Here is a 16,702-nt window from a genome sequence, read left to right as displayed (position 1 = left end):
GAACGGTACCTCCCGATTTTCGGTATTTTGAACGTTGGGGCTTCAATATTCCACCGAAATGGTTCAAATTTGGCATTTAGACTTCGTTGGGGGTACTCAAACTTCCCCTTTAAATTTGTCAAGGAAAGGTACCTCTTGATTTTCCGTATTTTCAAGTTTGTGGCTTCAATATTCCACCAAAAGGGCTGAAATTTGGTATTTATTCTTCAATGTGATATAAAACTGTTCGCCAGAAATTTGTCTGTGAAGGTCCACGCTGTCATATTGTCCCATTTAAAATTCGGCGGTATAGGTCCACGTTCCGATTTAGCCCCCTTAGAACGGTACCTCCTGTTATTTAGTCTTTCAAGAGTTATACAATATTCCAGAACAGTATTATCAGTATAGGTCCACGTCTTCCCCATAGAAGCGTACTTCTTGATTTTCGGTATTTTTTAAGTTTTAGCCACATTCTCTTACCGAAATATAGGAAATTTGGTATTTAGTCTTCTTCGAGTCTAAAAACTTTCCGTCAGAAATTTGTCGGTATAGATCGACGTTTTGAAATAGCCCCCATAGAACGGTGCCTCACATTGTTTTACCGAAATTGCTGAAATTTAGTATTAAGTCTTCTTCATACACGAAAGGAAACTAATTATTCCATTTTACTTCAATACAACTTGTGGTGGAGGGTATAACAAGTTGGGCCCGACCGAACTTAACGCCGTTCTTACTCGTTATTTCCTATAATTGTACCATATACGTGGTTATCCCTAAGGTATGTATTTTGTAATGCATGTTCCATATTGATTCTGCTGTATCTTACATCGAGAAGTAGCAATTTAGGTTGGATAAAAATTCTGTGTCATATTTTAATAACCTACCTTAAAGCTCTACATTGATTTCACAGACAGAGCACGGTGCTCTTGAACCACTTTTAAATGGAAGGTGCTTACACCTGGAAAGTTTTTGCATATTCTGAAACTACAATGTTCATAGATGAGAAAAATCAAAAAACAAAAAATGGCGGGAGCGCTTTTTAAATAAATCGCGATTCAATTTGACATTTTTAAGGGTTTTTTAGATTTTCACGATTTTGTTTGGAAACCGAAAGTCGTATCGAAGTGGGACTAAAAAATGTTTTACTATGAAAATTCTCTACAAGATTGACTTTTATGATATCTTTTATGATATCTATCTGTTTCAGATTCCTCAAAAACTTCCCTGGTGTAGGACTTGCGTTTTCCAAGCAAAATCGTGAAAAACTCTTAAAAATGTCAACTTGAATCGCCATTTATTTAAAAAGCGCTCCAGCGATTTGTTTGTTTTTTTTTTTTGATTTTTCTTATCTATGAACATTGCAGTTTCAGAATCCGCAAAAACTTCCCAAGTGTAAGCACCTTCCATTTTAATTTGGTTCAAGAGGACCGTGAGAGGGATATGAAGTAGACATTAATGTATCATCCTTGTCAATACGGACGGTGAATGAAGGTAATGTCGATAATTTAACATGCAAAGGGAGATCCCCGTGATGTCCATACATATTTCATCAAAATGTTAACGCATAAGAGGTTCTGAAGTAAGCAGGCTTCGTTCGGGAATATGAGATATGAGAACAAAATCTTCTTTGGATTGTTTAATGATAAAACTTCTTATTTTGTGTAAGTGTAATACGGATCATAAAAGTGAAGATTTAGCCCGGTTTAGATGAGGCCATAAAATCCGAACTGGATCTGACAGGACAAACCCCTACTAGGGTTTTTGTAGTCTAAGTATGTACTTTCAAAAAATGCATACTAGAAGTTGTTTGCATTTTCAGTGTTGCATAGTGTTATACAACAATAAGAAATTAATTAAACGTAAACTGTCAGTGATCCTAAAGAGCACAAAAAAACAAACACGAAAAGTGTTAAAATGATCTTAGTCGAATTGAAACTGTACTCGTATATGTACTTAGAGACTTCCCTTTTACGTTCGGATTCTAGCATTAATTAACAGTGCTGTTCGCCATGATGGCAATTGTAAGATTTTCAGTGATTTAATTTTCAAACGAACTACTGATTAATATTTTGCCAACTTCAGTCTAGCCTCAATGCATTCCATTCCAAAACAAGTGAGCCAAGGCTATAGTCGGGTCGGGGCCGACTATGTGATACCCTACACCACTTCCCCTGTGCATAAGCTTTTGACTGGTAAAATTCAAAATATTAAAATTGGGATAGCTTAGCGCCTTTGCTCTGAATGTCTTCATTAATACAGGTCAATTTTATTGAAACGCGTATAAGTGCATCGTCAGAATAACTCAAATAAAAAAATAGAAAAGTGGGATGTATGCCAACCATCAACCATCACATTCCGACTCCTGAAAAATATCCGAATCAAAAGGTTTATTCCTCTGTGGGACCCCTATTAACACCCAAAATTTCGTGACGACCCAATCAAAATTACGACGTGTAGCGTGATTACAAAAAATTAAAAAATAGGACGTATTACCGACTATTGCTATATCTCCGTTATTTGGCCACATATGCCAACATGCTTTACATCATTGTAAAGATGGGATTTTCCACTTTCATAGTCGGACTTTGCTTTTGGAAGGTCCCCAACCAATGCTGTGCTATTCGTCATTATTATTAAAGTCGCAAAAATGAGAAGTTGTGTTTTAATAGCGGCTATTACGATATCTTCATTGTTTTACCACCTATGACAACCTACGTTACATCGGTGCAAAGGCGATATTTTCTACTTTCATCAGCAGGTTTTGCTTTTGATATGCCCGTTATAGAAGCGGAGATATTCGCTTTGAAATAAAACGTTGACTTTTTCTCCAAATAAGTTCTTTGCCCATTCCGACCCCTGAATATTATCCGACCATCACCAAAATCAATAGGCTTCTTCATATATAGGACTCCCATTAACCCCCAAAATTTCGTGACGATTCGATCAAAATTGCGACCTGTAGCGTGATTACAAAGAAATGGAAAAATGGGATGTATTAACGACTATTGCGATATCTCCGTTATTTGGCCACCTACGCCAACCTACTTTGCATCATTGTAAAGATGGGATTTTCTACTTTCATCGTCAGACTTTGTTTTAGGAAGGTCACTAACCAAAGCTGTCATATACGTCATTATTATTAAAATCGCAAAAATGAAAAGTTGTGTTTTATTAGCAGCTATGGCGATATCTTCGTTGTTTGACTGCCTACAACAACCTAGTTTACATCGTTGCAAAGGCGATATTTTCTACTTTCATTAGAGGGTTTTGCTTTTGGCATACCCCCTATAGAAGCTGAGATATTCGGTTTGAAAAAAAACATTGTCTTTTTCTCCAAAATAGTTTTTTGCCCATTTCGACCCCTAAATATTATCCCACCATCACCAAAATAAATAAGCTTTTTCCCGTGCTGGACCCCCATCAACACCCAAAATTTGGTGACGATCTGATCAAAATTACGACCTGTAGCGTGATTTCTTTAAAAGTGGAAAAATGGGATGTATTACCGACTATTGTGATATCTCCGTTATTTGGCAACCTAAGCTAACCTACTTTGCATCATTGTAAAGACAGGATTTTCTACTTTCATAGCCAGGTTTTGTTTTTGGAAAGTATCCAACAAAAGCTGCGCTATTCGTCATTAGAACTAAAATCGAATAAATGAAAAGTTGGGTTCTATAAGCGACTATTGCGATATCTTCGTTGTTTGACCACCTTCGACAACCTACCATACATCGCTGTAAAGGTGATATTTTCTGCTTTCATTAGCAGGCTTTGACTTTAATATATCCCTTATAGGTACGGAGATATTCGCTTTGAAATAAAACGTTGAATTTTTCCGCAAATAAGTTTTTTGCCCATTCCGACCCCTAAATATTATCCCACCATCACCAAAATCAATAGGCTTCTTCCCCTCCGGGACCCTCATCAACATCCAAAATTTGGTGACGATCCGATCAAAATTGCGACCTGTAGCGTGATTACAAGGTTTAGATGGACAGACGGACAGACGGACAGACGGACGGACGGACGGACTGACGGACGGACACACATAGCCAGATCGACTCATCTCGTCGAGACATTCATTTTGGTATATATAAGTATGGGTCTACGACCATTATTTCGATGCGTTACAAACTTTTTGGCCAAAACCAACTTATAATACCCTCCCCACATAGTGGTGTAGGGTATAAATAGTATCTGCATAAGTAGTTACAATACCAACATGGCTATGGAATGATATGAAATGGTTAGTATGCAAGTTTTACTAATTTTCATTACAATAGGGATTTCTTTCATGTGTCATCCCTGAACTGGATTTGTAATGTTGGAAGAAATTTTCTTTCATACGAATGAATTTTCCCACTTTTTGGGGTTGTACTTTGAAACGTAAAAACGTTCATCTCAACATCACCTATTAACAACTGTAATACCTATGTATGCATGTGTGTTCTGAAGTTGTTGACAAGGATATTTTGTTACACATGCAGACAGAATGAAGGTATTATTACCCTAGTACTAGTTGATGGTGTTGTTGTTTCAATGGCAATTTTCAGTTATTACCTCAACTTTGAGCATTATGGCAATTGTTAAGCATGTTTTTGGGAAGGAAGGTATGTATGTATGGTCCTTAATAACAACTGTCTTCCCATTTCATGTTGATTTTTTATTCTGTTGGTGGTACATAATTCACAAAACAAAAACTAGAAAATAATGGTATAGAAGTATATGGTAGAGGGTAAACTAAGTTTGTTATTTGGTTTGTAACTTATTACATAATTTACGCTTTTTAAGATGAAAATGTAAAACATAACAGAACATTCATAACAGAAAATATTGGATACGCCTCATTTAAAAAATTTATTCATTTTTAATAGTAGTCGTAGCTCGAAAATGTGTGACGGTGGTTCAACGGTTAGCACTTTGAACATTGTAGACCGAATGCCCATATTCTATTCTCAGGCTAGATAATGACGACGCTTTTTTGGAATACCGAATTTTTCGATCTCGGTTTGAACTTGTGCGTGCACCACCATATGGGACGTGTTTATACGCCTTTTTAGCGGGTTTATCATCGCTCATTCATATGATATCGCCTAGTTAACGCACTCGTTGCATATTGATGTGTGTATATATACAGGTGTCGTTGTATAGCAGACACAGCTCGTGGTCAACGCAGATTGGCCCGAAGATCTTTAGAAGAATTTTTCTGTCAAACACACCAAGCACCGACTTTTCTGCTTGCGCAATACCCACGTTTCGGAACCATACATCAGCACGGGTAGTATCAGGGACGTACGTACGTGACTTAGCTGACTCACCAGTTGGTAGATCGACTCACTTAGAGCTACCTCGAGCTGGTTCATCTGTATCATTAATATCATTAGAAGTGCATAAAATTACATGACCATTGGACAAAATCTTTGATATATCAAGAGTTTTCCGTGGAGTATATTTTGAAAACCAATTAGAAAATCGTTTTACTGCCTTAATCAAAAATGGATATTCCTATTTTAGATAAATTTGTTTCTAAATAGTAGGAGGAAATAATGGAGACAAATTTATTGTTGTACATCAAAAATTGCTAATATCTGCTATAACTAACAAAGTTGTAGCCGAAAGCAACTGTAAACGAAATTAATGAAATCCGCTGTAATTTTTATTGGATATTGTATCCTCAGCCCTTAGGCTAACGATAAAAATGTTCCTAATCGAAATAATGGTCTTAGATTTCTCATCTGTTTTGACGAAATCCGCTTCAAACAATTTGGATTTGATTTAGCCCAGTTCGTGCGTATGTCTGGCTCGAGCGCATTGTAAGTCTCGAACAGATCAACGGATTTGGTCCAAATTTTAGATCTAGCAATATTTTGTCCGCTCCCCCCACAAGACTTCAAAGTGTTCGTCAAAATGGTGTGCACAAAAACTCTCGAAGGTCCAAATTGGTTCACTTTTTCAGTTACCTCCCACACCAAATTTCAAATATGCGATTTCACTGAAACATCATAAAATAACTTCCAGACGTACATATATTAAGAGGGTCTATATTGGACAACACTTTCGGATACCTCCCTCACAAAAGTTCAACATAAGTGCAATATAAGGCTGTTCGAGGAACCATTGAACATTTTGACCAATGATATTGATTTCAGTCTTGTTTACAGTATATGTTTCGTGGGTAAGTCCATGATTTCTGATCCAATAGCTCTAAATCTTATGGTGACCAACTAAAATGTCGGCTTGAAATGATAACTATCAAAAGAAATGACTTCCAACCTTAGGTTCATTTTCCAAGTGGACTATATCGGACACTTCTTTCAGGTATCTTTTCTACAAAAGTGCAAAAATTTTGCACTTTTATCGAAGTCAAATTTTTGAGCACAACATAAGCATCTATTTGCAAGGCCCACAATCTTGAAGTTATATATACCCCAATTTTTTCGATCTTTTTGTCGAAAAGGTTTTACGCCCAAAAAAGGCCATGCAATTCTGAAACTCCCATACTAAACAATATTTAGGCAAAAGATTTGGTTACTTGTTTTTTACTTATTTTCCAGAAAACAAAAGATTTTTTATTTTGAAATTTGACAGAGAAGCCACTCCACAGCCGATATGGTTGGTTTAGATGCCTAAACCAACAGCAAAACCAGGTCACATAATTTGGTGGTAGTGTGGGTTCGAATCTTCGCTTTTCCTTTATGACTTGTAAAGCTCTTCGATAATCAAGCTCAACTGCAACTAGAAAAGAGAGATTTTTTCGACCATATTTGTGCAAAGCCCATATATGGGTTTCGTAGTCTCAAATAGTACTGCGAGTAGGATTCGGAGTATATTAGTCGTAGTTTGTGTAGCCCGACTACTGATAAAAATGTTTTCATTTTTTCTTAATGTTATTTTCTGAATTTTTTAGGTGGCTTGCACAAATTCTTTCACATCTGGTAAAATATAATGTTTTGGTGTTTCTCTGACGTAAAAGATTGTTTGAATTAATTCTCTTTAATAAGGCAAAAAGAATAAACGAATACTATTTTGTTACAATATCCAGCTTTGAAAAAATAAGCCGTAGATAATTTTTGATTGGAAATATTCGATACAAGTCTAATCTCGTATTCTAGTTATTCTTCTTTTTGGAGGTATTTATTTAAATTATTTAATTGATAGTATCCCGAGGGTGTTTGTCAGTTCTCCTACCGGGCGCGTCCCCACCGGCGGATAGGGGGAGGTGGATGGTCGGGCTACTCTATCATTTACGAGGGAAATCACTTGTGACATGACCCGTCTAGGGTGGAGTGGCACGACCACCTACCTCTGGAACCTCTGAGGTTCCCGCGGACAAAAAACTGACTACGGGGGTGTTCCCCTAAAACAAAAAACAAACATGGAGGACAAAGAAGGAATAAAAGTTACGGTGCAGGGCCTAAATAACCCAGTACCGGCGGGGAATAGTGATCTGCCTGCGAGTCACACCTCGTCGTCATCAAGCGATCGTGAGCAAACATCTCCCACAGATGTGGGTGCCTTGGCATCTGTGGTCGACGGTACTGCTACAAGCACGCAACCGAAAGGTAAAAAAGATGAGGAGAAAGGGAAGCGAAGGGAGAGTTTAATCTGGACCCAGCCATCCGAGGATGGGAGCGACCCTGACTCCGAATCAGACAGCAGTTGCAAAATCAACACCACCGTTGTGGAGAAGCCCGTTAACGAGGAGGTCCACAAGATGGTAGAAGAGGTAAGCGAAAGCATATCTAAACTTACAACGGAGAAAAAAGTTCGGTGGACTGGAGCCCAGAGACGTAGGTACCAGAGGATCCAGGCACAGCTAAACAAAAAACAGCGGGCCGCACCAAAAGAGATCAACAATCCCTCCACTTCCTCGGAAGCGGCGAAGAGGATTAGATCTCCAGAGGAAGAAAATACCGCCAAACCAAGTAAGAAGAAAATGAGCTTCCCACCATCAAATGCCCCAAGCAATTCCTCTCAAAACGCACGCGAAGGAGACTGCCCAAAGAACCCTTCGACGGAGGGCGAAAAGGAGTGCTCGGGCACGAAGAAGGTGAGCGCGACCGCGGAATCCTCTGGAAGTACCAAGGGCTCTGATAAGAAGCCCAGGGCCTTCCAGAAGAGGAAGATGGGCGCAGAGACTGGCTCGGAGCCGCCATCTACTTACGCCAAGGTGGCCAGGAAGAACTACAGGGACGAGAGGTGCTATGCAGTGATCGATACCAGTAGAGGGTCCGGCAGATTACCTAAAGAACACCAGCAGGCCATCGAAAATATGGTCAGCGATAAAATACTGGAACACATTCTAAAGAGTGGGCCAATAAAAATAGTCAGCAGCGAGCTCAAAGGGGACCTCTTAGTATACCACTTGGGACCGCACGCGAACCCGGCCGCTCTCGAGGAAGTCATCAACAGTGTGACAACTCCTTGGGAAGGCGGAAAATTGAAGCTGGTGAGGAAGGACGAGATACCTCATCTGACTAAAGCGACGGTTTACGTCAAAGGGTATGGCTGCAAGTTCGAGACAGAACGCATGCTCGAGGTCTTTGGCAAGCAAAATGAGACCTTGGAAGTGAAGAGGTGGGAAGTCTTCCACAGGGAGGAGAAAGAGGATGGCACTCTCCTTGTGGTTGGAATTGACGACCTCTCACTATCCAGTCTTACAAAGACAAAGGGTAAGGCGTACTACATCTGTAATGCAGTCACCTTTAAAGTTGGAAGGGCACGAGTCGGGGAAGAAGAAGAGGATGCCCACCAAACCAGCAAGGAGGACAAACCACCGAGCAATTCCGAAGAGGGGGTCGAAGCCATCAGCGACTCCCAAGAAGCACGCTTACTGGATGACTCATGATTGAGGTCATCCAGATAAACCTCCATCGGAGCGAAACGGCAACTCAAGCCCTGATGGATAAAATAAACAAAGGTAAAATACACATCGGTTTAATCCAGGAACCTTGGACCGTAAAGAACAAGGTTTCCGGACTAAACCACATTAATTACCAACTCTTTTACGCTAATACAGGAAACCGACCGAGGACCTGTATTATATGCCATAAAAACTTATGCTTTCTTTTCTCCCCAGAGTTGTCAACCTCGGACGCCACAGTGTTGAAGCAAGGGAATGGTAATATATACCTCGCATCAATCTACCTGCCGTTCGACTCGCCGACATTACCACCTTCGTCGGAGCTACAGCAACTGGTGAGGAAAATCAAGCAAACAGGTAACGAAGTACTAGTAGGTAGCGATGCTAACTCTCACCACATTTCGTGGGGTAGTACTAATACTAACAAGAGGGGTCAAGCCCTTCTAGAATTTTTGAATACTAACGACCAGATAACCCTTAACATAGGAAATACACCAACCTTTGTTAACAGAGTTAGGGAGGAAGTATTAGATGTAACAATATGTTCAGAAAATCTAATAAACGAGGTACATGAGTGGAGAGTTTCAAATGAACACTCCTTCTCTGACCATAGGTATATTAGGTTTAAAATATCAAGGCCACCGCCGAATCCGATAACTTTCCGAAATAAATCCAAAACTAATTGGGCTAAATTCGGAAAACAAGTTAAAGATAGACTAGGGCAAGAAGTTGAGGTTTGCCTAAGCAAAGAAGATATTGATAGGAATGTCAATAAACTAACAGAGGCTCTAGTAAGGTCTTTCGAAGAAAGTTGTCCACTTCGAGAGAGGAAATCTGCCTACGAAAAACCCTGGATGACAGGGGAAATTCGTAACAAAGGCAAAGAGGTCCGAAGACTTTACAATAGGGCAAAACGTAAAAAAGCAGCTGTAATCTGGGACAACTACCAAACAAAACTAAAAGAATACAACAAAATGACAAGAAACGCCAAACGGAACTCCTGGAAGCTTTTTTGTGAACAGGTAGATAGCGTGAATGACGTCTCTAAAATTAAAAAGTTTCTATCTAAAACTCACTCACAACCCGAGCTTCTGGTTGATGAGACGGGTAAAAAGATGGAAACAGCCGAGGAAACTCTAAGCCTTCTGATGAGAACGCACTTCCCGTCGAGTACTACGGCACATACAGTGTCACCGATGGAGATAGCTTATGCATCAGAAGAAGCACCAAAAATCAACAACTTGATGATTAAAGAAGCAATAATGAGCTTCTCACCATACAAAGCAGCGGGACCAGACCAGATTTTCCCAGCCTTACTTCAAAGGGAAGTGGACTATATTTCGTCCAATCTGGTCGAGATTTTCAATGCTTGCTTAAACTTTGCGTATACCCCATTGGCCTGGCAAGAGGCAAGGGTAGTATTCATTCCCAAGCCCGGCAAGTCAAGTTATGCAATACCAAAATCTTATCGTCCGATAAGTTTAACTTCATTCTTACTCAAAACAATGGAACGGACGGTCGACACCATGATAAAGAGTAACATCCCTAACGATATGCTCAAGTACAAACAACATGCATACGTAAAAGGTAGATCAGTGGAAACCGCATTACATGAGGTAGTACACCACATAGAGAGAACCTTCGAGATGAAATTGTATACTCTCGCAGTTTGCATCGACATCGAAGGAGCGTTCAACAACGTCAGCACCGAAACGCTAATCCACTCCTTAGACGAGTTTCAGGTAAACCGGGCCTTGAGGCACTGGATAGACCACATGCTAAGGAATAGATGGATAAGCTGCGCGCTACAAGACGTAACAAAAAGAGACAAAGTTGGTCAGGGGACGCCACAGGGAGGAATACTATCACCTCTCCTATGGGTTACCACCATAAATAGTCTACTAAGGAACTTAACCGACGAAGGATTTGAACCCATCTGCTATGCAGACGACGTTATAATACTTCTTAGGGGAAAGAATCCAAATATACTCTGTAGAAGGGCCGAAACGGCTCTAAAAATGGCATACAACTGGGCTAGACCGAGAGGTCTAAATGTCAACCCGGAAAAAACAGAATTATGTCTATTCACTAGGAAAACGAAAATAGGAGCTTACGAAGAACCCGTTTTCCTAGATAAGATGATAAACATTTCTCCAACAATTAAGTACCTGGGAGTAATTCTAGACAGGAAACTTAAATGGAGAGACCATATTCAGGAAAGGGCTAATAAAGCCCACAGATGTTGGTCAACCTGCAGAAGAGCTATAGGCTCAAAATGGGGTTTCAATCCTAGGATGACACACTGGTTATACAGAAGCGTAATTAGACCGATTCTAACTTACGCTTCTGTGGTATGGTGGACAGCTACGGACAAGAAATGCAACGTAAAAGTACTGCAAAAAGTCCAAAGAACGTGCTGCTTAAGTATTAGCGGGGCAATGAGGACTACACCAACTAGGGCTTTAGAGACAATTTTATTTGTCCACCCAATAGAAATTCAGGTAAGGTATGAGGCAGCCATCGCAGCTATAAGACTTAAGTCGATGAGCGAGTGGATCGTAAGAGACCACCAAACATACCACCAAAACATATTACAGGTTACAACGGGTGAGTCAATAGATCATATTGTATCAGACCGTATACCTGAAACAATTGAATCCGCCTTGTGTGAAATTTTAATACCAGACAGGGACATGTGGATCGATGGAACCCTAGAACGGATGCCAACTGGAAGCTGTGGGTTCACAGACGGGGCCGTTCTAGGGGGGAGAACGGGTCTGGGTCTATATATCGAAGACCAGGAAACTAGAATCTCCCTTCGACTGCCGGATCATAATACGATCCTACAGGCCGAAATCCGAGCGATCACAGAGTGTCTGAACTGGTTTAAAGCTAACACAAGGCCAATCACTGTAAACATCCTAACGGACAGTAAAGCAGCAATTAAAGCAATAACAAGCAAGACGGTGAAATCAAAAACTGTCCTGCAGTGTAAAAAATCAATCAACGACTACTCCCACCATGGTTCTGTTAACATTATATGGGTACCAGGACATAAAGGGATTAGGGGTAACGAGATAGCCAACTCCTTGGCAAGGCAAGCCAGAGAGCAAGCTACGATAAGCCTAGATAATGCTAAGCCTTTAAAAGCGGCGCGTCTAGAGTTAAAAGCATGGGCAGAAAACGCCCATACATCCCTCTGGAATACTGAAGAGAAAGGGAAAAATACAAAAATCCTCTGGGGAAACCCAGACCAGGATAAAACAAAGGAACTCCTTCAAATGAGTAAAAAAGACATTAGTAGACTGACAGGCATCTTTACAGGACACCTAGGGCTACAAGCACACCTGCACAAAATCGGTTGTGCAGAAAGCAGTGAATGCAGAGCATGCGGAGAGGACGACGAAACGTTGGAACACTATCTCTGTCATTGCCCAGCCTTCGCGACGCTAAGAAACCAATTTCTAGGAAATAACACTATACCAGAACTCCACCAAATTAGGGCAAGCGTGTTCAAAAACTTAAGAGATTATGTCAATGGCACAGAATTTCTTAACTGATAAATTTATTTTCTTTTCAATAAATTAAGCAATAAAAAATTTATTCCCCTTAGGCTTCCGAAATTAGAGCGCACAACAGGCCTATACTGGCTTAAGTGTATGCCCCATACGGGCATGTGGCGATTCTTATATTCGCCCCTCTTTTCAACCTAACCTAACCTAACCTAATTGATAGTATACGAAACATTAAACATTTTTTGAGATAGATCTTTTTGTCGGTTAAAAATGTGTTCAATTGTACACTTAATAAGGCAAACTAATACAAAACTTTTTAAATGGGACTTAAGTTAGTGTGTAATATCTGGATATGTACTTTAAAGAAGAAGCAAAGGCGTTTTTTCGGGCCAAACTGTTTATGTCCTCCACAACATTAAAACACTGTATATACTGTTCGACATATTCGCGAATGCAATCCTCATATACAACATGGATCTATTTTGACCACTTTCTGCACCCACCAAAAGGATTTCCAAAATCCATATTACAGACGATGTTTTTAAAAATTCGAAATACAGAAAATCTTTCGATACAGAAAACGTGGACTTATATATTAGCAATTAGAACCTAAATGCCAAATAAGAGCTAATGTGGTTGAAAATTCTGGGAAATATTCATTTGAAAGATTTTTTAGTTATTGCTTCAATTCTATTAGAGTTAAAAACATCAAAATACCAGACGGAACTTTTGTATGGGGACTATAGCGAACGTGGTCGATATGGTTCATTTTCAATTCTAAACATCCAAACACTAATACTTTACTCTGTTCCAAATTTCAAAATTTTATCTTAAATATTGTGAACTCTCTCTATTGATATTATATACTTTGTGTCAATATTACATATGAAATCAACTAAAAAAACTTTTAAAATAGCTTTACGTAACGCTACACAACATTTTTAACTTTCATGATTTTTGGTCAAGTTGGGCCCCACCCGAAATGAAATACTGCGTACGTCCCTGGGTAGTATCAGTGTTTTGTAAAGCGATACATTTGTTTGACGAGTTGTGGCTTTGTTTTTGATGTTGTTTGTTGTGTTTACGGCGGTGCGAGGTAGACGAAGTCTTTTACTACTTAACAATTATAGGAGCCAACTTCAACAGTTGGTTCGAACTCTATGGACGCATTGGCACAACTTGGTCTTCACCTGCTTACCACCAGACCCACTTTAGCAGATTCTCCTTCGACCATCATAAAGTCATCGGTTACTTCTTTTACTGATCGATGTCCATACGAGTATCTTCAGCAAAAGCAAGTAACATGTGGCTATTGGTGTAGATTGTGGCATTTCTTTTAATTTTGCCTCTCACATAACCTTTTACAGCAGGACGTTGAAGAGATCACACGAAAGGCGGTCTCCTTGTCTAAAACCTCTGTTCGGAGAGATTCTTTCCTATTTAAACTGAGCACCGAGTATCAGTTAAAGTCATTTTACAATGAGCTTTGCGGGGATACCAAATTCAGACACGGCTTGGAATACTTTTGAACGTAGGGGGCTGTGGAAGGCTGCTTTATAGTCGACAAAAGGGTGGTAGGTGTTGATCTGCATATCTTGGGTCTTCTACAGGATTTGCCCCAGGGTAAATATCTGGTCAATGGTTGACTTGCCAGGTCTAAAGCTGCATTGGTATGGCCCAACTATTTCGTTTACCATTGTCTTTAGTCGATCGCACAATATCCCTGACACTATCTTGTAGGCACTAGGGAGAAGACTTATCCCTCTATAGTTAGAGCATACAGTCTTGACTCCTTTCATGTAGACGGGACACAGGTTACTTAGGTTCCAATCGTCGGGTACGCGTTCTTCCTGCCAGATGGTGCTAACTAGCTGATGCATACACTTTATAAGCGTGTCGCCTCCGGTTTTGAACAGCTCGGCTGGTAAGCCATCGATTATTTCACACTCTCGATTTTCCATTTCTCTCTTTTTCCTGCGGATAAGACGTTTATCCTCTCTCATTTTCTCCTGATACCACTCTCTTGCGCTACGCGTTGCTAATGATAGTAGAGTAGCCCTATATGCCGCATTTTTCTCTTAGGTAGCAGCACGACACTCCAAGCCATACCATAGTTTCCTTGGAGAAGGTCTCTGGTATCCAAGTACTGATTTTGTGGCTGTTTGCATGGAGTGGGCAATGTTTTGCCATTGTGCTGATATATTATCGGGACGAGAAGTGCTTTGATTAAGCAACTGGGCCAGTTGAGTGGAAAATTCTGTGGCTATCTGTTGTGATTGCAGCTTACCGATATCCAACTTCCGTGTTGTGTCCGTTCGTACTTTATTTGCTACGTTTAATCTGGTACGTACGATTCCTGCAACAAAATGGTGATCCAAATCTATGTTTGCACCTCGAAACGATCGTATATCTAACCCGCTCGATGAATGCCTTCCATCTAGCACAACGCGATCAATTTGATTTATTGCTCTTTGATCTGTAGACAGCCAGGTGTCCTTATGAATATCGAGATGCTTAACTCTGGTACTACTAACTACCATTGTCATATGTTTCACTATGGAGTCTGAATTTCTCGACTGTGGGGTCAAAGATATCCTACTTTCCAATTTTGGCATTAAAATCGCCTAGAATAATTTTAATGTCGTAGGCAGGACAACTGTCATATGTTTCTTCTAAGCAATTGTAAAATATAACTTTGGTCTGTTCGTCCTTGCCTTCGGCTGGAGCATGAGAGCAGATATAGCAAGTCCTTAATTCACTGGGGTGAAGCTGTAGACCAGATGTTTTAACCTCCGACCAACTAAAAATCCGCAAGCAAAACCCATTTGTATCATGGCAGGTATGACACAGGCGTCAACTTTAGGTGTTGTTTTGACGCCTTTCCCAATCCATCGTATTGCCTGTATGACAGTAATGTCGCCTTGTATTTTTCAAGTACATCTGCCAGGTGCAGATTCGCAGATCATGGTCCTTAAAACGTTTGCGGGGGCCATCAACTTTAGAGGGGCTTGCTTTTCTTTTCTTTCGCTTTTTCAGAATTCGCTGCTATTTTCTAGGGGAGGTTTACTAACCCGATGCCCAAACCCAAGTTTTTAAAGTTCTTATGGGTGAACGCGCGGCACATGTTAGCTCACTACCTTAAACTGGTGTTAAGGGCGGTTACCCAGGTGACACCACGGGGAGGTCAGTGTCCACTTGAGATGAGAGAGGGATCAAGATAAGTCCTGGGCTTTGCCATGTTAAAACCGGTCAGGGCCGTTGCTTGCTACCTTTCATCCCCTACGTCATCCATATTCACGGTTATAGATAGAAATATTCCTAACAAATATTCTTAAATTCCTGAAAATTAATCCAAACGTCCTCCTTTACAAGTATATTTCTGATTCGTCCCCAATGCACAAGTGTAACCACCACCATTGTTGCCCAATTTTCCACACTTGCATTTAAGCTGGTGTGTATGGGTATAAGTGAAAATTCATACATGCAACTATATCGTTAAAATCCCCCAACATTTATCCTTGCGGACGTGGTACATTGTTCATCATTTTGTTGTATCTTTAACCCAAAATACATACATATCATTCGTTGCCTCGGGACAGACGGAGGGACTTAGATATTCGCATGAGAGCATGCCACACACATAGCAGTTGTTGCAAGAAATGGAAATTGTCATTTCGGTTTCAAGGAACATTTATTTTGTTATATTTAGTGTTGGCAGGCTACGAATAGAGGGAGAAAATTTCTAAAGAGCTTTTTCCGTGGTGACCAATTCTGGGAACATGGTGGAGGAAATGCGAACTTTTCACATCATAATGTTCTTTCAAACATAGATCAAGTTCGAAGATGGGCCATATCGATCCACTTCCTCTGTACACACCCCTCAAAAATTTTAAATTTTAGCTTATGCACAATAAAAGGTCTCTTCTCAAACTGTTTTGAAATGTATTGTTGCAACAATTATTTTATTTCTATTTCCATTTATTACTGTTTAAAACAAAATTTATAAAGCCTTTTCTAATGTGTCTCTATTAAATATCCAAACTACCTATATACTTATCGAAAGACGTACAACATTGCCAACATTGGCTAAAAAATCACATTTTCCTACAAATCGGTTATATTTTCAAAAAAGTAAAAATGGTCTACCAAAGATTTTACGTAATTGCTATTGTTGGGATTTTAGGTACTTTTTCGCAATTCATAAAATGTTGATATTTTGATCACCCAAAAGTTATACAAACGAAAACCTTGACAAATATTTCCACACAAGCTGTTCAAAAATCTGCAAAAAATCATATCGATGGACCTCTTTTGAGGACTGAAAATTGCCCGGGAGCAAATG

Source organism: Musca autumnalis, unplaced genomic scaffold (assembly GCF_047663935.1).
Source record: "Musca autumnalis isolate F117 unplaced genomic scaffold, ASM4766393v1 scaffold_2, whole genome shotgun sequence".
Taxonomy (NCBI): Eukaryota; Metazoa; Arthropoda; class Insecta; order Diptera; family Muscidae; genus Musca; species Musca autumnalis.
Note: the sequence above shows the minus strand (reverse complement) of the source record.